A 21,337-nucleotide genomic window follows, 5' to 3' on the forward strand; every position below is an offset into this window, starting at 1 on the left:
GCTACTATGTACAAAGTCCTTAATGCTACTCTTAATATAGCCCAGAGTGTACTCAGCGCCAAGGTCCACTGTGTCGTCCTGAAAAGCACATTGAGCAAGGCGGTCTGCCTTATCATTAAGCGGGATACCCACATGAGAGGGTATCCAGGTGAAGTGAACCGTGGCACCAGCACCTTCTAGGGTGTGGATGAGATCAAGACATTTATTAACTAGATCACAGTCCATGGGGGAGGTAGACTGGAGAGCATACAGTGCAGCCTGACTGTCAACAAAGAAGAATATATCCTTACGGAGAGGCGCCACAATATGGAGCGCCTCCAGAACAGCATACAGTTCTGCCTTAGTGGAGGACATGTGTGCAGGGAGCCGCCTGGAAACCTCAGTGTCAGTGTGGTGATTGGCAGAAATGTAGTCGCGGATGAACAGCCCACATCCGGACCTGCTGCCATTGACTGAACCATCACAATAAACATGAATAGCCTGAACGTGGGGGTACTTGGACAATTTAGTCATGAACATGTCTTGCAGCACATGAGGAGGCCAGTCCCTCTTGGGCTGATGCAGTGAGTGAATATCAACACTGACACGGTGAGGGTTGGAGCGGTGACATAACAACGTTAATACAGGCCTCGGCTATACCTACACTTGTAAGAACTCCCAAGATCTTCCTGAGGTATGGAGTTGTAGGAGTCCGTGGATCACGATACAGGGGGTCAGTGATCCCTTCAGAGAGTCGGAGCCCGTGCATAGCATCCGACCAACATTACGACAAGTAATTTCCTATATCCTACACATAATACTCGGCAGGTGCAGTTCAGCTCTGAGGACCTCAGTCCTTGCAGTCCTGGGGCATCCCAAAATTATTCTCATGGCTTCATTCTGAACAAGCTCCAGGGGGACAGAGCTGGGTGGCACTAAACTGTATTAAAATAGGAGCTGCGTAGTCAATGATGGACCGTACGACAGATATATAGAACATCCTTAGAACTGGAATGCCAGTCCCCAGGCCCCTGTTTGCTAACAGCCGAAGTGGCACTAGCCGTGGCAGACAGAGGTCTCGAACATAGTGTACAGCGTGGAGTGACTTCCTGAAACTCAGCTGTACACCCAGGTACTTGTGTGTATGAACTCCAGGGATGGGAACATTATTTACAGTGGGCGGTCGAGAGACCTTCCCTTTGGCTTGAAATTTGGTTTTACATTCATTAATTACAAGTCCCATTTGAACACACAATGCTGCTAGTTGTGACAGAGCTGACTGGAGAGTCCTGGGTGTGGCGCATTGGAGGAGCATGTCGTCAGCATAGATGAGGACCTGGGTGCCCTGTGGGAAGGAACAACGCGCAATTTTGTCCATTAAAGCATTGAAAAGCATTGGACTAAGGACTCCACCCTGTGGTGTTCCAAGCTCAAAGACTTCCTCAGAGGAGACTGCACCTTGAAACCAAACCTGTGCTGTTCTGTTGTACAAATAGTCCCTGATCCATCCTAAATATCTACCTTTGACACCTTTGAAAATGAATTCATAATAATGTTACACCAGGGGTATTGGTGCGGGTGGCAGCACTGTGGGAGGTGGTAGCACTGGGAGAGGCGGGAACAGAGAGAGAGCGTAGACGCGTGGCCGGAGAGGAAGCCAACGTGTGCCTGCCTGTTGAGTGCCTGACGTGCCCTGGGAGACTTGTGGTGCCCCTGTGAACTTGTAAAGCAGTGTACTTGCGGAGGATTTGTCAATAAACTTAGGAAATAGTGCCCGTGTTTTTCCCTTGTGGCCTGGCCTCGTGTGTGTGTGTGTGTGTGTGTGCACGCGCGCCTTGTCCCGGCGTTCAGAGTGTGACTCCGCTGCTCTACCTATACCCGTGTGGATAACACGCCCGCCCGGAGTGAGGGATGGGCGCAACAATAACATCTTTGTTGGCCCTGTCGAAGGCACCCTTAAGATTAACGAAAGCTCTGCAGGTAGCATCCTTATTTATAAATCACCCAACAAAACAATGACTTGTGGAATGACTTTTTAGGAAGCCATGTACATTGCCAGAGAGTATATGGCCCACCTTATATAAGCCTGTTCAATATTACCCGTTCCATCATCTTACACAGCTCTGTTATTAATATATAGTCCGAGTTGGCCACCCTCTTTCCGCTGCTGTAAAAAATATCTATGCCTAGTAAATGGAGTCATTACTAAAAGGACTGGAATTTTGTATCACTTAGATGAATATGTAAGAGAAAGAGATGATTTAGGCTCAAAGCAAAGTCATGAAATAGCTATAAACCTAATATTTCTTTACTTATTAATAGCATTCATAATTTTTAATGGCTAAAAAAGAAAATTTCTAAGTTTAAAAGAGAGATTTAATATATAGACGAAAACAGTACCCTTTGCAGGACGGTTATATGAACTGGCAGCCATTGTTGATGTTTGCATTGCTTGCTGGGGCCGGGAGAATTCCACGATTACAGCTCAAATAGAAGGTAATTACTGTCCCTGAGTAAGTGTGAAGTGAGAGATGAATTATACCTTATAGGCTAGTGGAGAATTATATAAGAAACATGCCTTGGATATGAGAAAAGTCCAATTATAGAGGTTCCTTCAGTACCTTCGTCAGTTCCGGAATGTTTAATTGTATTTTATTTATTGTATTGTTGGAGGTGACTTGAAGGGCGCGGCGTAGTAGTGGAGTGACAGGCAAGGGCATTTCAAGAACTATTGTACAGCACAGACGTATATTTCACCATCAGAGGACAGGACACAGTTACCTTAAGCCTCGGAAGTCCCCACAGAACACCCTAAGCTTGATATAGCTGTCACAACGAAAAGGAAAGAAACATAAGTGTGAATAAGAATACATAACACCATTCAGCAAGGACTCCCAGCACCACCCCACAACGCTCAGACCAACACCACCCACACGCCACCACACCCACCTCCCTGCTGCCGTGACGCATTATTTAACGCCTTGCTAAGAGTCATCTTCCCCAAGTGGTTAAGTAATTCTAGATGCAAGGAAAGAAAAGGCAGGAAGATGATTATTGTTATTTTTTATCTCTATTTTCTTTGCAGGAGTGAGTGAGGCAGGATGAGTTTGATGGGTGCTTAGGCTGAGAGTCACGCCGCAGGGTCAGTGAGGGGTACGGCCGGCAGTATGGTGACCCCTACGGCGGCGGCAGGTACGGCTAAGGTGGTCATGTAAAAAAAAATCAAATAACCAGCAAAGGAAAGTAGAATAATTACTTAAAAACTCAATAAATATGATGAAAAGTAATGAGAAATTTGGGGATATGGTGGTAATGCTTGCCTGGTAATTTCCAGACTTTTACTGCTTGTTTCTGGGCAGAGTGTGACGCCTTATCAAGTTGTTACCTACAGAATGAATTGACCGGCACTGAGACTAATGAACAGAATTAATGTTAACCTAACGCAAAGATCAAAAACACTAGTGCTATTTCAACATTATCCAAAAAAAAATCAAATAACCAGCAAGAAAAAAAAGGCTTAAAATCAACAAAATAAGACAAAAAAGTAAAGAAAATTCATAAAAGACAACAGGAGACAATTTCTTTATGTTCAATGATTCAAAACTTCCCAAACCTTTTATTTATTTATTATTATAATTATTATTATTATTATTATTATTATTATTATCAAGTCATTAAAAACCTCCTCCTCTTCAGGTCATCACAGGAGTACTCATGTGACAGGAGCAACAGTTGGGAGGTGGTCACAGGGGAGGGGGCTGATGACGAAGCCGTGGGAGGGGGAGATGGTGCCAGGGATTGGCAGGGTGGCCGGCCGGGCGCTGCAGGGGACGGCCGCTGCTCCGGACATCATGGCATATGGATAACCTGGAGTCCGAAGTGGCACTTAATATTCTCAACACTGTGCTGACTAATGTAAGTCTGGAGGGGTGGGGTGGCCTAGAGTGTGTTGTGTAAGTGTGTGTTTGTGGGGGGGTCAGTGTTAGGGTGTTGACCAGTGTGGGTGTGGAGGTGGTGGTGTGTTGGGTGTTGGTGCCTTAGAGTGTGTTGCATAAAGGTTGGGGGTTAAGCTTGGTCTTTGTAGGTGATGTTATGGTAATTGTGGGTCTGTTTGATGATCTTATTTAAGTATCAAGGTATATTTTTTTAATTCATTGATATTTTGTCTATTTCTTTATTTCTTTATTTCTTTTTATTTCTTTATTTCTTTATTCTTTTTTTTTATTTTCACAACTTTAAAGAAGAATTAAATGTTTTCTTGGTTTTTCTCAACAAACAACAAGCCAAAATGAAAATAGCATTGCATCACGATATATCCTGTTCATTATTACTTTTCAAACCATATCTTTGTATCAGCCTAAATGTTTCTGGTTTCCTTTCCTCTTGTGCATCTGTTTCCTTCTTTCCCTCTCCTCTCAGCTAACAGAGGTCGTCTTGCATAGGCTGGGTCAGGTTCCTTGGGTGTGTGGGTTGTAACTCTGTCTCCTCACAGAAAGAAGAGGCACAGTGGTCAAGACAGAGGGACTGGGAAGGCAGACAGAAGAGGAGGATGGACTGGGTGAGTAACAGCAGTACTAGTAGAAGTAGTAGTAGTGATAGTTTGATCATAGTAGAGATAGCAGTAAAATATTTAGTTGTATTATCATTAGTAGTAGTAATAGTAGAAGTAATACCAGTAGTAGAGGTGGCTTGGTCACAGTAGTAATGGTAATAGTAGTGATAGCAGGATGTTATTTAACTGTATAAAAGAAAGATTAAATCCATATATAAAACTTAATGGCAGGACCACTATCAGCAGTAGTAGTAGTATTAGGAACACCATGGTCATAATAACAGAAGTAGAACCATAACAATTCACTATATAAAACAAAAAGCACCAAACTAATATAGCATCAACAACAACAGCAACAGTAGCAGTAGTAGTAGTAGTAAGAGTAGCAGCAGTAGTAGTAGCAGTAACAACACTAACTCCAACACTTTACCAACAGGACGACCAGTACTATGGGTCTGGCTGCGGCATCCTACCCACCCCCCAGATGCCCCCACGCTAACTGCCCTGGCGCGACCCTAACATTGGCCCTGCACACTCCTGGGGTGTGGTGGGGGGCTTTGTACCAGGGCGGCCGGGGCAGGGGCAGGGTAGACCAACAGGACTGGGGTACAAGATGAAGAAAACATTGCTGGCTAAGAAGAAAATAGGAGCTAAGGAGGTTAAGACAAGTGGTGGTGGTGGTGGTGGTGCTGGTGCTGGTGGTGTGAAACCGAGGATAAGACTGTATCATCAGTCTGATGATATTTTGAATATCAATTATTTAACTTCTGCAACACCTGAGGACAAGACAGGAGCCAGGTAGGATGGTCATAGGATGCCAGTTAGATGTGGTGAAGGATGTTTTGTCTGGGAAGGATAATGAGGAAATGAAATTGAGGACAAGACAGGAGCCAGGTAGGAGGGTCATAGGATGCCAGTTGGATGTGGTGAAGGATGTTTTGTCTAGGAAGGATAATGAGGAAGTGAAATTGAGTTGCTAATCTGTCGATAAAATGATAAAAGATGAATAAGTGAAATGAAAAAAAAAAAAGAAATGTGGTGTTTTGGAATATATAGAACAGTGGGGTTAGTGTGTGTGTGTGTGTGTGTGTGTGTGTGTGTGTGTGTGTGTTGGGGGGATGTATCTTTGTTAATTAGAAAGAATATAAGAGATGAATATAATGGTGGGATATATAGCAGTTTTTTTTAGTTCAGAAGAAATAAGTTTGGTTTGAGTTTATATATGAATGGAAAAAAGGCTAGAAGATAGAGAGAGAGAGAGAGAGAGAGAGAGAGATTTATAATGAACTGGAAAGTAAAGCAGTGCAAAGCTGTAAAAGAAAGGGATTGTTGTTTAGTTTAGATTAATTTGTGTAGAGAAAAAAAATAATGTGTTTTGAGTTGATGTATCAGTGTAACCTAGAAAATGGAGGAGAAATTATTGTTTCTTTAAATTTTATGTCATTGTAAACTAGAAAATATAAATAGTTTTTTTTTCATTCTATAGATCATTATAAATGTGAAAAATAATATAGGAGTGGTGTTTTTATATATATATATATATATATATATATATATATATATATATATATATATATATATATATATATATATATATATATATATATATATATATATATATATATATATATATATTTTTTTTTTTTTTTTTTTTTTTTTTTTTCTTATTATACCATTGTAAACAAAAAAAAAAAAAAAATATAGAAGTAATGTGTTAGATTTTTTGCTTTGGTACATTAATTTCACAGTTAATCAGTTTATACTTCCTGTTGTCATCCTTGTCCTGTTCAGGGTGTGAGTGGGCCAAGACCTGCCACAACTCTTCTGCTTGTATGGCAAAAGAAAATAGCAGTTTTTACTCTTGATTTCCACCCCAAGATATTAGTCACTGTATTTGCTGAGAATATTCACCCCAAAAGTTAAAAATATTAGTTGCTGTATTTGTTGAGGTTCGTGTGTGTGTGTGTGTGTGTGTGTGTGTGTGTGTGTGTGTGTGTGTGTGTGTGTGTGTGTGTGTGTGTGTGTGCGTGCGTGTGCGTGCGCGCGTGCGCACACACACACACACACACACACACACACACACACACACACACACACACACACACACACACACACACACACACACACACACACACACACACACACACACACACACACACACACACACACACACACACACACACCTGTCACTTGTCACCTGTGTGTGTCTAATGCACCTGTGTGTTTTGTCCCAGCTCCTCCCAGAACGAGCCCACACCTGCACCTGAGGACACACCCACACCCACACCTGCACCCAAGTCTGCACCCAAGCCTTCACCCACCCCCAGCACCCACTCCAGCACCCACTCCAGCACCCAGCACAGCCCAGGGGAAGGCCCAGGGCAGGCAGCCAAGGGCCGAGGCAGGGGCAGGGGTGTGGCTTGGGGGAGGAGAGTGTGAAGTGTGTGGGTTAGGTTTGTGTGTGGTATTTTGTCTGGGCTGCTCCATATGTGGGAGAGCTCGGTTGGTGTAGAGATGGATAGATAGATGTGTGTGTGTGTGTGTGTGTGTGTGTGTGTGTGTGTGTGTGTGTGTGTGTGTGTGAGGGATTTGTACTTCATTCAAGCATCTTTTATTTTTACTACTGCTACTATCTTGTTCACTACTGGAAGATTAGTACTAAGATGTGATTCTTGTTATTTTTAAGGGTATTATTCCAATGTTTTTTGTATGATTGCATCTCATTCCTGTTGTACTTGAGAGAGAGAGAGAGAGAGAGAGAGAGAGAGAGAGAGAGAGAGAGAGAGAGAGAGAGAGAGAGAGAGAGAGAGAGAGAGAGAACAGGCCCCATTGCTCAAACTAATGATAAAAAAAAAAACTCAACCATTCCAAAAAGTATAGATATATTAGTTTTGTGAGTAGAATTTGCCAGAAAGGAAATTTGAAATACATGAGTGTGTGGGAGAGGCAAAGGATATGTAGGGCGGCAGATTGGTGTGTGAAGGATGTGTAGGAGAGGCTGAGGATATCCTGTACACTGTCAGGATGGTTAAGAGTGATTTGGAAGGAAGGTAGTGTGTGAAGGATGCATTAGGTAGGTTGTGTAGTAGTGGGTACAATGTGTTAAGAATGATATGTATGTTACAGGAGATAAGGATGTGTATTTTCACCACAAGTATGTGTAGAGATTGGTGTTAAGACAGTAGGAAGGTTTGATTAAGCTGGACCATCATTCCTTGTGTTGTCTTAATAAATGTATGCAAACTGACTGTAAACTCTCTCTCCTTCAGTGTTCATTAGTGTATTTATCAGCTTTTGGGGTCAAGATGTCACTTTATTTATTTATTTATTTTTTATTGTTATTTTGTTTATCTTTTTTTTTCTTTGTGTTGGACAGTTTACGAGTCAGTTCCAGTTTTTGTGACAGTGGATGTGGTTTCTTTCTGTGATGCTTGTCCTTGCCATGCCTTCCTTCCTAGTGAAGGAGCCTGATGGCTCCTTGCAGCTTCCCTTTTGTACATCCTTATGTTACTCCACACTCGGCATCTCCACGTGTTGACTGTTTTTCTTTTTTGTGTCTTCCTCCACATATAAATAACACTCAAACTCACACACACACACACTTCAGGTATTCTCAGATATTCAGCATTCATTCTTATCTTGCCTTCCTTCACCCACTCACAGCATCTCCAGGTCTTCACACTCAGCATTCCCCCTCATCTTTCACTCCACAGAGTATCCTTCACTCCACACAGCCTTCCCCCTCATCCTTCACTCAGCCTCTTCCCTCATCTTTCACTCAGCTTCCCTCCTCATCTCTCAGTCCACACAGCCTGCCCCCTCATCCTTCACTCCACACAGCCTGCCTCCTTATCCCTCAGTCAGCCTCTTCCCTCATCTTTCACTCAGCTTCCCTCCTCATCTCTCACTCCACACAGCCTATCCCCCCATCCTTCACTCCTCCACACAGCATCCCTCATCTCTCACACCATCCAAGCCTTACACATCCACACCTACATCTACATCTCACACCTGCAGCATCCCTGGAATCACATCAGTGCCCCCAGGTGACAGGTGAGCTCTGTTTTGAGAGATTAAATGACTTTTCTAATTCTATCCTCCATTCTGTTTTTCGTCACCACCACTATCACCACCACCATCACCAATATTTAGGACCTAAATATGCTAATTATACTGTTTGTCATGCGTATTTTTAATTGTGGAGTAGGGAAGTGGAAGAATAATTGATTTAATATTAAGAGCTAAAGTAAGAATGTAAGAAAAATAAGGGCTGGTGCAAGAAACTAATAGGCCTATGCGCGGTGGTCCATATTTCAAACATGCCTGCGTATTTCCACCCATCACCCCTGTCCATAAATTCGTATAATCTCAAAACTACCTAATGACTCGGCGCCAACAACCTGGTTCGTTTGTCTCTACCGTGTGGATGAATATTTTCCTTAACAACCTCGTTGTATTAAACTGCTTGTAATGGTTGATGTATTCTGGTCTGCATCCTTCATTTGTATCTTGTTTGTATTCTTGTGTTCTTAAGCACTTCATCTCAAAATAAGGGCAAAGATAGTTAGTCTTTGCCATGCGGATAAAATATTTCCTCTAACTACCTCGTTAAATGAATCTGCTTGTAATTGTTGATGTATTCTGGTTTGTGTTCTCCATTTGTATCTTGTTCGTATTGTTAAGCTCTCTGTTCTTTCACCAGGACTGTTAACAAATGCCACAGAGGTGATTGGTCAGGTTCTCATGGGTGTTCTCATTAATGACGCAGGATCCTCACCAAACCATCACTGAGTCATGATAGTGCCATTATCACTTCGTTGACTTTTACTACAGGCTGTAAAACTATCACCCAAGGAAACACACTTGTAAATCCTTAACAGTTTGTACTATACCCTGCTAGAACATTCGTAAAACCACGATAACTTCCAGTAAATCAAAGGAAATTGTCACTAAACCATGAAAATACCCTTGCAAAACTCGTCACCTCACTAATTATAATTTCAATCACTAAAGCCACGAAAACATCCTTGGAAAACCAAATAACTTTAGCGCGGGTTTGTTAAAAGTAGTGGAGGTATTTTCTTTTCTTCCCTTTTGTTGCCTCATCCCGGTGTCCCTCTGATATGAAAAAAAAACAAAAAAAAAACAAGGCATTGAAGCGTTCGAGATAGCGAGAAAGTTCCGAAGCTTCAGCAGATGTGGACTAACGCCTGACTCTAGCTGCGTCGCCTTCTCTACCTCCGTCCGCCGCCCAGGTAAGGTCAGTGTTGTTTTGTGATTATTCTGTTTGCCAGTGGATAATGGTGTGTTCTTGGTGGCGGTGGTTGTGTTGGGGGGGGGGCTTGATGTATCTGCAAGAGCTGGGTGGGGGCGAGGGAAGGTGAAAATGAAAGTATAATGAATTCAGTTTTATTAGTACTCCGTGTTGGCTGTTACTGTCCCTCATTTGTCACGTTCACAGTCGACAGGTGCGTGACAATCTCCTATCGTCATACTGTAACGCTCAGCTGGTTCAGGTCATGTCATGTCTCTCCAGGGTTGAGGTGGCAGCAGCTGGGACAGGAACACCTAACACTGAGTACGTACTCGGTCTTGATAAGCACTTTCACTTACGCGCTTTTTTTTTTTTTTTTCAGTTCAGGAACGTCAGTCTTGAATTGACAAAAATTTTACCCCATGTTAGGTAGCATTTTTTATTTTTGAGAAAAATCAAGTCTTGCGCATTTTGACCGAAAGTGAAATTTGACAAATTTGTTCAAAAAATTATTTCAGGATGTTACCAAAATTTTAAAAAAAGGTAAATCATCAAGACCGACACCTATCCCATCAAGTCCGACGGACCAGTCTTGAAGTACCCGCACTTGAATTTTGTCATTTTGCTACTTAACGAAGAGGAAAAAGAAGGAAGAAGAGGAAGTTTAAGAAAAATATGGAGAAGAAAAAGGCGAAAAATGGAAGATTTTCAATGACACTTTGCCTATAGAATGCTGTATTACAAGAAGAGGAATATTTTCAATGATATTTTGCCTATATAATACAGCTATTTTAGTGGTTTATGTACTCTATCTCAGTAATTATCCGAGCGATTTCAATGAGATTCTGCATACATAGGGCAGTTATGTCACTGGTTCATTCGCTACATAGAAAAAAATCGAGCGAGGCTCGATTATTGAAATTAAAACGAGGCATTAAAGGAAGATTTAGCCATCGGGGTGCGTGACCAAATCTGATGCCTTGTTTTTCACATAGAGGGTCTTCCAAGTGACCTTGCGATTCCCTCTCACACTCATTAGGTTTTTGATCTCGGAGTACCTTCGCCAGTAGCTCTATTATAACTCCGTTCTTGATGGGAAGAGTCTTTTACTTTGCCTTCTTTAGGTGGGACTTTATATACTTATAGCGGCTGCGGATCTCTTATTTTGAGTGACTCTGAAAATATGGATGTTTCAAAGCCAGCTGGCTCCGCAGCACTTCCCAGCGGAAAGTTTTTAAGCCTGTCTTGGCTGATTGAGCTTTCTGCTCGGAGACAATCATGTCATAAAATTGATTAGGAGGCAAGGCATCCTCCTCCTCCTCCTCGCTCTCCTCGAGGAAGGAAATATCTGAAGGGTAAGTCACTGGCCGTGAGCTTACCGAGGACACCAAACTTTTCGTGGGTGAAGCTTGAACTGCTTCCGTCCTGTTAACAAAAGACAGAGCAAGAGGTTAGTAAAATACAGGGCAAACGTGTGAGATGTGAGACGTGCATAAATAATAGCAGCCACATTACTTGCCTTATTGCAGGGGGTGGGAGAGGAGCCACGAAAGTTTCCTCCATCGCCTCAGACGAGTCGACTTCCAGAGACCTTTCTGGTGCAGCACCCTCATCCCGATTCCCTTCTTCCATCCTGTGGAAGAGAAGATAATAATTATCAAGATCCGTTGGGCTCCTCCGATCACAATCTCATATCTTTATCTTGTCCTATCACTCCAATCCCTCCTCAGGATCCCCCTAAGCGAAGGTGCCTCTGGCGTTTTGCCTCTGCTAGTTGGGGGGACCTGAGGCGGTATTTTGCTGATTTTCCTTGGAATGACTACTGCTTCCGTGTCAGAGACCCGTCTTTGTGTGCTGAGCGCATAACAGAGGTGATAGTGTCTGGCATGGAGGCGTACATTCCTCACTCTTTTTCTCGTCCTAAACCTTCTAAACCTTGGTTTAACACAGCTTGTTCTCGTGCTATACATGATAGAGAGGTGGCCCACAAAAGGTACTTAAGCCTTCCTTCACCAGAATCTCATGCACTTTATATTTCTGCCCGGAACCATGCCAAGTCTGTTCTCCAACTAGCCAAAAACTCCTTCATTAACAGAAAATGTCAAAACCTTTCAAGATCTAACTCCCCTCGTGATTTCTGGCATCTAGCCAAAAATATCTCCAATAACTTTGCTTCTTCTTCTTTCCCTCCTCTACTTCAACCAGATGGCACCACTGCTATTACATCTATTTCTAAAGCTGAACTCTTTGCTCAAAGCTTTGCTAAAAACTCTACCTTGGACGATTCTGGGCTTGTTCCTCCCTCTCCTCCACCCTCTGACTACTTCATGCCACGTATTAAAATTCTTCGTAATGATGTTTTCCATGCCCTCGCTGGCCTAAACCCTCGGAAGGCTTATGGACCTGATGGGGTCCCTCCTATTGTTCTCCGAAACTGTGCCTCCGTGCTTGCACCTTGCCTAGTCAAACTCTTTCAGCTCTGTCTGTCAACATCTACCTTTCCTTCTTGCTGGAAGTTTGCCTACATTCAACCTGTTCCTAAAAAGGGTGACCGCTCTAATCCCTCAAACTACCGTCCTATTGCTTTAATTTCCTGCTTATCTAAAGTTTTTGAATCTATCCTCAACAGGAAGATTCTTAAACATCTATCACTTCACAACCTTCTATCTGATCGCCAGTATGGGTTCCGTCAAGGCCGCTCTACTGGTGATCTTCTGGCTTTCCTTACTGAGTCTTGGTCATCCTCTTTTAGAGACTTTGGTGAAACTTTTGCTGTTGCCTTGGACATATCAAAAGCCTTTGATAGAGTCTGGCACAAAGCTTTGATTTCCAAACTACCCTCCTACGGTTTCTATCCTTCTCTCTGTAACTTCATCTCAAGTTTCCTTTCTGACCGTTCTATTGCTGCTGTGGTAGACGGTCACTGTTCTTCTCCTAAATCTATTAACAGTGGTGTTCCTCAGGGTTCTGTCCTGTCACCCACTCTCTTCTTATTATTCATTAATGATCTTCTAAACCAAACTTCTTGTCCTATCCACTCCTATGCTGATGATACCACCCTGCACTTTTCCACGTCTTTTCATAGACGTCCAACCCTTCAGGAGGTAAACATATCACGCAGGGAAGCCACAGAACGCCTGACTTCTGATCTTTCTAAAATTTCTGATTGGGGCAGAGCAAACTTGGTATTGTTCAATGCCTCAAAAACTCAATTCCTCCATCTATCAACTCGACACAATCTTCCAGACAACTATCCCCTCTTCTTCAATGACACTCAACTGTCCCCCTCTTCTACACTGAACATCCTCGGTCTGTCCTTTACTTATAATCTGAACTGGAAACTTCACATCTCATCTCTAGCTAAAACAGCTTCTATGAAGTTAGGTGTTCTGAGACGTCTCCGCCAGTTTTTCTCACCCCCCCAGCTGCTAACTCTGTACAAGGGCCTTATCCGTCCATGTATGGAGTATGCTTCACATGTCTGGGGGGGTTTCACTCATACTGCTGTTCTAGACAGGGTGGAATCAAAAGCTTTTCGTCTCATCAACTCCTCTCCTCTAACTGACTGTCTTCAGCCTCTCTCTCACCGCCGCAATGTTGCATCTCTAGCTGTCTTCTACCGCTATTTTCATGCTAACTGCTCTTCTGATCTTGCTGACTGCATGCCTCCCCTCCTTCCGCGGCCTCGCTGCACAAGACTTTCTTCTTTCTCTCACTCCTATTCTGTCCACCTCTCTAACGCAAGAGTTAACCAGTATTCTCAATCATTCATCCCTTTCTCTGGTAAACTCTGGAACTCCTTGCCTGCTTCTGTATTTCCACCTTCCTATGACTTGAATTCCTTCAAGAGGGAGGTTTCAAGACACTTATCCACCAATTTTTGACCACTGCTTTGACCCTTTTAAGGGACTGGCATTTCAGTGGGCATTTTTTTTTATTAGATTTTTGTTGCCCTTGGCCAGTATCCTTCCTACATAAAAAAAAAAAAAAAAAAAAAGGGTCATATCATAGATGACGGTAAGGTAAATACTTACTGTTCATCTGTTAATTCAGGCATTATTCCCTCCTCATCAGCAGCCATCTCTAACTCTGTCTCCGTCTCCGCCTCCGCCTCTTGGGAGAATGGGGTTATAGGGATTCCACTTCTGATGGGAATGGTAAATGAGTTAGTTCATTGATAAAGATCAGAGACGTGTGTATTCAATATTCAGATACATATGCACTCAATATATCAGAGGGAAATAGGCAGTTACTTACTCCCTATACTCCTCAAGCTTGCTGACATCATTTCGAGCTTGGTCTCTTGTGTCGTATATGGCGTAATACCGTCTAGCAGTCTCATAACTGTGACCTGCTAGTTGAGAATTCCTGCCTGAAAGCAGGATCTTTATTGATCTTCTAAGCAGAGGAGTAGATCTCCTCAGCATCCTTGTATTCACACTCCTGGAAACTACTCCCGCCTTCAGGCAGAGCTTCCGGAGAATGGAGGTGATATTTGAAATGTGCATTTTCCCGCAGCAGTAGTTCCGACCTCTGGAAGTGCTGGAGGGGATAAATACTGGGCAAGAATCCAACTGATAAGTAGTTATTATAGGCCTTGCATACAGCATGTAGGCCTTAAGCGCCTTCTCCTCGACATTATTTTAGTACAATGTCGGCGGCGCCATAACTCATTGTTTTGTGTACTTTTATTTTTCTGAAGGTCTCTTCTTCTGTATGAGACCGTTCATTACACTCTTGTACTGTGAACTCGGTAAATTCTTGAGCTCTTCTCAGAGATGGAACAAGAAAACTGGTTATGAGAGCGTCCCTCAGCTTAATAAAGCTTGAAACTGTTATGGGACGGAGGCTCTCATCCTCAAGGGAGTTGGCAGCGTTCTGAAGAACCACTTTTACAGAGGAAGATCTTGAGATGTTTTTGATCTCGTCGGAGGACAGCACATTCCCAGCTTTCCTCTCTCGAGACGCTGCTCTCTCTTTCTTCTCGACCTTTTGGTACCTCTTGAGGAGATTTTTCAAAGCATAATCTGCCTCTTGGGCTCGAGGTAGCTCTTCATACTGATACTTCAAATACTCAAGTACCCTGATGCATGTAAAGATAATGTTACAGCAGTAGCTGCCAGATAGGGTGCCTGCTCTCCTCTTCAGGAAGCTTTCGTCGTTTCCAAGATTGAGGAAGACGTTTATTAGCGCCTTCTCTTGGAAACTATCCTTTTGAACTTTAAAGGAATATTTTATAACGTCCGAGATGATTCGGACGCTAAGCTCAATTGAGTTATGGCTCAGGGCTGAGGTATTTTGCAGGCATCGCTTGTAGCGTTCAAGGAAAACCTTGAATAACTTTTTTCCAAATCTGGATCCTGTGCGTCAAGAGGCTCTTCCTCCTGGTCTCCTTTAGTAAGCATGGACTGCAAAAGAAAGACACAAGAGTAGTTAATGGGTATCAATTGGTACAGATCAATAAAAAAATAGCAGTAATACTAGCTAGTACTTACCGCACTGAGAAGCTCTTTGAAGCGGACAGTACCACGCTTCAGCCCATGTTTGCTGACAAGGTGCGAGTCGATCCTACTCAACACATTGTCGCATACAGAACATCGATGAAGGGACTTCCTCCTGGGGGTGCTATCGGCCTTTGGAGTAGTAACTCCAGTCTTCTTCATCAAGTTCCGTTGTTCCACGGCGCTCACCACACCGTGGACTTGGCAGAGATGTCTGGTCATATCTTTTACTTTGCCAATGCAGAATGGCATCGGGCACGAGACAATTTTGCGGCCTTTAACTTTTAATTCTCGTACTTGAGTAAAGTCACGCTTCTTCACCCCCGGGAGGCTTTTGACCACAATGGACCAGAAGTCCTTGTTGGTTGCTATATGGTGCTCCCTTTTATTTTCAAGAGCCAAGGCTTCTTTCCTTAGGTTGTCAACTTTCACCACGTACATGGACTTTATTTCATCTGGAGTTTGAGCGCTCATAACATCCTCCATTTTTTCCTTCAGGGCTTTTTTTCTCTCTCCCTTTGCCTTGTAACTGGCACTTGAGGGAATTTCGAGGCACTTTTGTTTGAGTTCATTATAATCTCTCTCCTCATCCTCCTCTTCCCCTTCCTGCTCCTCCTCCTCCTGCTCCTCCACCTCAGTCTCACTTTCACTGAATCGTGCGCCACTGGCACTGCCTTCTCCCCAGTAAGAGCAGGAAGGCTGTGGCTCTGCACTACGTTTGCGTTTCCTCATTTTTCTTTTTTTTCTCATTTTAAGAACCACATCCTCTTTTCTTTCACTCAGTCACCTTTTCTTTTCCTTTCGAATGACTTACGTTAAAGTCTGGATCTTTGTCAGAGTCATCGAATAAGTCCTCGTCCCACTGTCCACTACGAAATTCATCCATTTTGATGATACCTGTTCAACTCTGTAAAATCACAAAAAAAAAAAAAAAAAAAAGAATACAAAATATCAGTCAACAGGTTTGCCAATCTCCTGAAATATTAATCTCAAACTTGTATGTATATATATATATATATATATATATATATATATATATATATATATATATATATATATATATATATATATATATATATATATATATATATATATATATATATATATATATATATATGTGAACTGTTCATGTTGACAAGTAGTTGGGTTTAGGAAGGGGGATAAAAACCCAGGGAGGAGTTAGGATTCTTTTAATCTCTAACGTTTCGGCTGAATAGCCATCCTCAGAGAGACTGATTTACACGAGTGAAAACACACTATTTATAACAACATACAAAATTTTCTCATTTGACATTCGTACAGAGTATTGCCATCCCGGCATGTACCTCACCTAATTTTATTTTCCTAGTCAGGTGGCATTATCCGTCCAGAAAGACAGGTGGTGGCGGTGGATTCGTGTCCAGCAGGATAGTTGGTGGTAATGAATACCCGCCCTGCAGGACAGGTGGTGGCGGTGGATACCCGTCCAGCAGAACAGGTGATGGTCATGGCGGTGGATACCCGCCCTGCAGGACAGGTCGTGGCGGTGGATACCCGTTCAGCAGGACAGGTGATGGTCATGGCGGAGGATACCCATCCAGCAGGACAGGTGATGGTCATGGCGGTGGACACTCGTCCAGCAGGACAAGTGGTGGCGGCGGATACCCGTTCAGCAGGACAGGTGGTAGTCATGGCGGTGGATACCCGTCCAGCAAGACAGGTGGTAGCTCTGCATAACCATCCAGCAGGGTGGCGGTGGATACCCATCCAGCAGGACAGGTGGTAGTCATGGCGGTGAATACCCTTCCAGCAAGACAGATGATGGTCGTGGCGGTGGATACCCGCCCTGCAAGACGGGTGGTGGCGGTGGATACCCGTCCAGCAGGACAGGTGGTAGTCATGGCGGTGGATACCAGTCCAGTAGGACAGGTGGCAGTCATGGCGATGGATACCCGTCCAGCAGGATAGGTGATGGTCATGGCGGCGGGTATGGTGGATACCCGCCCTGAAGGACAGATGGTGGCAATAGATACCCGTCCAGCAGGACAGGCGGTGGCAGTGGATACCCGTCCAGTAGGACAGGTGGTGGCAGTGGATGCCCGTCCAGCTGGACAGGTGGTGGTCATGGCGGTGGATACCCGTCTAGCAGGACAGGTGATGGCATTGAATACCAGTCCAGCAGGACAGGTGATGGCAGTGAATACCCGTCCCGCAGGACAGGTGGTGGCCGTGGATAATCTTCCAGCATGACAGGTAGTGGCGGTGAATACCCGTCCAGCAGGACAGGTGGTGGCTGTGGATACGCGTCCAGCAAGACAGGTGGTGGCGGTGGATTCCTGTCCAGCAGGATAGGTGGTGGTAATGGATACCCGCCCTGCAGGACAGGTGGTGGCGGTGGATACCCGTCCAGCAGCACAGGTGATGGTCAAGGCGGTGGATACTCGGCCTTCAGGACAGGTGGTGGCTGTGGATACCCGTCCAGCAGGACAGGTGATAGTCACGGCGGTGGATACCCGCCCTGCAGGACAGGTGGTGGCGGTGGATACCCGTTCAGCAGGACAGGTGATAGTCATGGCGGTAGATACCCATCCAGCAGGACAGGTGATGGTCATGGCGGTGGACACTCGTCCAGCAGGACAAGTGGTGGTGGTGGATACCCGTCCAGCACGACAGGTGATGGTCATGGCGGTGGATACCCGTCCAGTAGGACAAGTGGTGGCAGGGGATACCCGTCCAGCAGGACAGGTGGTGGCGGTGGATGCCCATCCAGCAGGACAGGTGGTGGCAGTGAATACCCGTCCAGCAGGACAGGTGGTGGCGGTGGATGCCCGTTTAGCAGGAGAGGTGGTGTCAGTGATTACCCGTCCAGCAGGACAGGTGATGGCAGTGAATACCCGTCCAGCAGGACAGGTGATGGCAATGAATATTCGTCCAGCAGGACAGGTGATGGCAGTGAATACCCGTCCCGCAGGACAGGTGGTGGCCGTGGATAACCTTCCAGCATGACAGGTAGTGGCGGTGAATACCCGTCCAGCAGGACAGGTGGTGGCGGTGAATACTTGTCCTGCAGGACAGGCGGTGGCAGTAGATACCCGCTCTCCAGGACAGCGGTGGCGGTAGATACCCGTCCAGCAGGACAGGTGATGGTCATGGCGGTGGATACCCGTCCAGCAAGACAGGTGGTGGCGGTGGATACCCGTCCAGCAGAATAGGTGATGGTCATGGCGGTGGATACCCGGCCTGCAGGACAGGTGGTGGCAATGGATACCCGTCCAGCAGGAAAGGTGGTGGCAGTGGATACCCGTCCAGCAGGACAGGTGGTAGTCATGGCGGTGGATACCCGTCCAGCAGGATAGGTGGTAGTCATGGTGGTGGATACCCGGCCTGCAGGACAGATGGTGGCAATGGATACCCGTCCAGCAGGACAGGTGGTGGCAGTGGAAACCCGTCCAGCAGGACAGGTGGTGGCGGTGGATGCCCGTCCAGCAGGACAGGTGGTGGTCATGGCGGTGGATACCCGTCCAGGTGATGGCAGTGAATACCCGCAGGACAGGCGATGGCAGTGAATATCCGTCCCGCGGGACGGGTGGTGGCCGAGGATAACCTTCCAGCAGGACAGGTAGTGGAGGTGAATGCAGGACAGGTGGTGGCGGTGGACACTCGTCCTGCAGGGCAGGCGGTGGCGGTGGATACCCGTCCAGCAGGACAGGTGATGGTCAAGGCGGTGGATACCCGGCCTGCAGGACAGGTGGTGGCAAAGGATACCCGTCCAGCAGGACAGGTGGTGGCAGTGGATACCCGTGCAGCAGGACAGGTGGTGGCGGTGGATGACTGTCCAGGAGGACAGGTGATGGTCATGGCGGTGGATACCCATCCAGCAAGACAGGTGGTGGCGGTGGATACCCGTCCAGCAGGACAGGTGGTGGCGGTGGATTCCTGTCCAGCAGGATAGGTGGTGGTAATGGATACCCGCCCTGCAGGACAGGTGGTGGCGGTGGATACCCGTCCAGCAGGACAGGTGATGGTCATGGCGGTGGATACCCGCCCTGCAGGACAGGTGGTGGCGGTGGATACCCGTTCAGCAGGGCAGGTGATGGTCATGGCGGTGGATACCCATCCAGCAGGACAGGTGATGGTCATGGCGGTGGACACTCGTCCAGCAGGACAAGTAGTGGCAGTGGATACCCGTCCAGCACGACAGGTGATGGTCATGGCGGTGGATACCCGTCCAGCAAGACGGGTGGTGGCTCTGCATAACCATCCAGCAGGACAGGTGGTGGCGGTGGATACCCATCCAGCAGGACAGGTGGTAGTCATGGCGGTGGATACCCGTCCAGCAGGATAGGTGATGGTCATGGCGGCGGGTATGGTGGATACCCGCCCTGCAGGACAGATGGTGGCAATAGATACCCGTCCAGCAGGACAGGTGGTGGCAGTGGATACCCGTCCAGCAGGACAGGTGGTGGCGGTGGATGGCTGTCCAGCTGGACAGGTGGTGGTCATGGCGGTGGATACCCGTCTAGCAGGACAGGTGATGGCATTGAATACCAGTCTAGCAGGACAGGTGATGGCAGTGAATACCCGTCCCGCAGGACAGGTGGTGGCCGTGGATAACCTTCCAGCATGACAGGTAGTGGCGGTGAATACCCGTCCAGCAGGACAGGTGGTGGCGGTGGATACCCGTCCAGCAAGACAGGTGGTGGCGGTGGATTCCTGTCCAGCAGGATAGGTGATGGTAATGAATACCCGCCCTGCAGGACAGGTTGTGGCGGTGGATACCTGTCCAGCAGGACAGGTGATGGTCATGGCGGTGGATACCCGGCCTTCATGACAGGTGGTGGCTGTGGATACCCGTCCAGCAGGACAGGTGATAGTCACGGCGGTGGATACCCGCCCTGCAGGACAGGTGGTGGCGGTGGATACCCGTTCAGCAGGACAGGTGATGGTCATGGCGGTAGATACCCATCCAGCAGGACAGGTGATGATCATGGCGGTGGACACTCGTCCAGCAGGACAAGTGGTGGCGGTGGATACCCGTCCAGCACGACAGGTGATGGTCATGGCGGTGGATACCCTTCCAGCAGGACAAGTGGTGGCGGGGAATACCCGTCCAGCAGGACAGGTGGCAGTCATGGCGGTGGATACCCGTCCAGCAGGATAGGTGATGGTCATGGCGGCGAGTATGGTGGGTACCCGCCCTGCAGGACAGATGGTGGCAATAGATACCCGTCCAGCAGGATAGGTGGTGGCAGTGGATACCCATCCAGCAGGACAGGTCGTGGCGGTGGATGCCCGTCCAGCTGGACAGGTGGTGGTCATGGCGGTGGATACCCGTCTAGCAGGACAGGTGATGGCATTGAATACCAGTCCAGCAGGACAGGTGATGGCAGTGAATACCCGTCCCGCAGGACAGGTGGTGGCCGTGGATAACCTTCCAGCATGACAGGTAGTGGCGGTGAATACCCGTCCAGCAGGACAGGTGGTGGCGGTGGATACTCGTCCTGCAGGGCAGGCGGTGGCGGTGGATACCCGCCCTGCAGGACAGTGGTGGCGGTAGATACCCTTCGTACAGGACAGGTGGTGGCGGTGAATACACGTCCTACAAGGACAGATGGTGGCGGTGGATACCCGTCCTGCAGGACAGGTGATATTCATGGCGGTGGATACCCGTCCAGCACGACAGGTGATGGTCGTCGCGGTTTATACCCGTCCTACAGGACAAGTGATGGCGGTGGATACCCGTCCTACAGGTCAGGTGGTGGCGGTGGATACCTGTCCTACAGGACAGGTGGTGGCGGTGGATACCCGTCCTTCAGGACAGGTGATGGTCATGGCGGTGGATATCCGTCCTACAGGACAGGTGGTGGCGGTATATACCTGCCCTGCAGGACAGGTGATGGTCATGGCGGTGGATATCCGTCCTACAGGACAGGTGGTGGCGGTGTATACCCGCCCTGCAGGACAGGTGATGGTCGTGGCGGTGGATACCTATCCTGCAGGACAGGTGGTGGTGGTGGACACCTGCCCGTCCCGCAGAATTGACTTCCAATATCATTCTCCCTCCACTGAGGT

The 21,337-nt window shown here is 46.6% G+C and overlaps 1 long non-coding RNA gene across 1 annotated transcript; it reads left to right on the forward strand.

Moving 5' to 3' along the window:
* The first annotated feature begins 1,613 nt into the window (after nt 1-1,613).
* Nucleotides 1,614-7,778, forward strand: LOC135098411 (uncharacterized). The gene is made up of 7 exons (XR_010266957.1): nt 1,614-1,959; nt 2,389-2,475; nt 3,065-3,171; nt 3,676-3,894; nt 4,472-4,537; nt 4,968-5,189; nt 6,766-7,778. It is a non-coding gene; the product is annotated as an uncharacterized LOC135098411 (long non-coding RNA).
* Nucleotides 7,779-21,337: the final 13,559 nt, after the last annotated feature.

Source organism: Scylla paramamosain, unplaced genomic scaffold (genome assembly GCF_035594125.1).
Source record: "Scylla paramamosain isolate STU-SP2022 unplaced genomic scaffold, ASM3559412v1 Contig60, whole genome shotgun sequence".
NCBI classification, from domain to species: domain Eukaryota; kingdom Metazoa; phylum Arthropoda; class Malacostraca; order Decapoda; family Portunidae; genus Scylla; species Scylla paramamosain.